The following is a 1,992-nucleotide window of genomic DNA, read 5'->3' as shown; positions in this document are numbered from 1 at the left end:
GGTAGGTGTGAGGGGAAGGCCCTGAGGACTTTAAGGAAAAGCATGACACATACTCAAGAAGAAATAGATAACCTGGATAACACTCTTATCTACTATAGAGATTGAATTTATAGTTTCAAATCTTCCCACAAAGGAAACTTCAGACCCAGATGCCTTTACTGGTGAATTCTCCCAAACATTAAAGGAAGAAAAATTACCAATTTTATATAAAATCCTCCAGGAAATTGCAAAGGAAGGAATACTTCCCAACTCATTCTGTGAGACTAGCATTACTCTGATACCAAAACGAGACAAAGACATGCCAAGAAAGCAAACTACAGACCAATATGTGTCATAAACATAAATGTAAAAATTTAATCAAAATTCTAGCAAAGTAAACACAACAATACATAAAAGGATAGTTCATCATGACCAAGTGGGGTTTACTCAGAAATGCCAGCTTGGAGAAATGTTTGAAAATCAATTAATGTAATTCACAATATTAACAAACTGAAAAAGAAAAAAAAAATCACCTCAGTAGATGCAGGAAAATGATTTAACAAAATCCAACATTCATTTTTGGTAAAAACCCTCAGCAAAGTAGGAGAAGAAGGGAAGTTCTCCAATCTGGCATCTATGAAAAAACGAAGGCTAACACATAATAGTTAATGGTTAAAGACTGAATACTTTGCCTCTACAATTAGTAATGAGGCAAGAATGTCTGTTCTTACTACTTCTGTTCAACATTGTACCAGAGGTCCTAGCCAGTGCAATATAGCAAGAAAAATTAATAAAAGGAGAAGAGGGACTTCCCTGGTGGTGCAGTGGTTAGGAATCCGCCTGCCAGTGCAGGGGACACAGGTTCGATCCCTGGTGTGGGAAGATCCCACATGCCGCGGAGCAACTAAGCCCGTGCACCACAACTACTGAGCCTGCTCTCTAGAGCCCGCGAGCCGCAACTACTGAGCCTGCGTGCCACAGCTACTGAAGCCCATGTGCCTAGAGTCTGTGCTCCTCGACAAGAGAAGCCACTGCAATGAGAAGCCCACGCACCACAACGAAGGGTAGCCCCCGCTCGCCGCAACTAGAGAAAGCCCACGCGCAGCAACGACGACCCAATGCAGCCAAAAATAAATAAATAAAATAAATAAATAAATAAAAAACAGGAGAAGAATAACTGGGTCATATGGGAGGTATATGTTTAACTTTTTGAGAAATTGCCAAAATGTTTTCCAAAGTGTTTACACTATTTTACATTCCCACCAGCAGTGTAGGAGAATTATAGTGTTATAGCATGTGCCACATGCTTTCTAACACTTGGTAAGGTCAGTCTTTTAATTTTAGCTTTCCTAAAAGTGGATGTGTAGTGGTATCTCATTGAATTTTAATTTACATTTCCCTGATAGCCAAGGAGCCTCTTTTCATGTTCTTATTTGCTATTTGTATATCTTTGGAGAAGTGTCTGTTTAAAGTTTTTTGCTCATTAAAAAAAATTTTTTTTCTGTCTTCCTATTGAGCTGCATATATTTTAAAATATATTCTAAATACAAATTCTTTCTTCATGTATTCCAGGCCTATTCTTTCTCCACGTATTCTAGGTCTGTAAAGAGGTTTTTTAAAAATACGTTCTAGATACAAGCCCTCTGTTGGATATATGTTTTACAAATATTTTCTCCAAATGGTGGCCATCTTTTTATTTTCCTTGTGGTTTCTTTTAGAGAGCAAAAGTTTTAAATTTTAATGAAGTCTAGTTTATTGCCTTTTTCTTTTATTGTTAGCACTTTTTGTGTCATATCTGAGAACTCTGCCCAACTCAAGGTTATAAAGATTACTGATGATTTCACAGGTGTATACATATGTCAAAACTTATCTAATTGTATACTTTAAGTGTATGGTTAATTGTATGTCAACTATACTGCAATAAAGTTCAAAAAACTGCAACCTGATCTAATTTTTTCTTTTTTTCTTTTTTTTTTTTTTTTTTTTTGTTCGCGGGCCTCTCTCTGTTTTGGC

This window comes from Aethalodelphis obliquidens, unplaced genomic scaffold (genome assembly GCF_003676395.1).
Source record: "Aethalodelphis obliquidens isolate GAN/ISIS:26980383/991018 unplaced genomic scaffold, ASM367639v1 scaffold26, whole genome shotgun sequence".
Taxonomy (NCBI): Eukaryota; Metazoa; Chordata; class Mammalia; order Artiodactyla; family Delphinidae; genus Aethalodelphis; species Aethalodelphis obliquidens.
The sequence above is the reverse complement of the archived record's forward strand: the minus strand, read 5'-3'. Positions refer to the sequence as shown.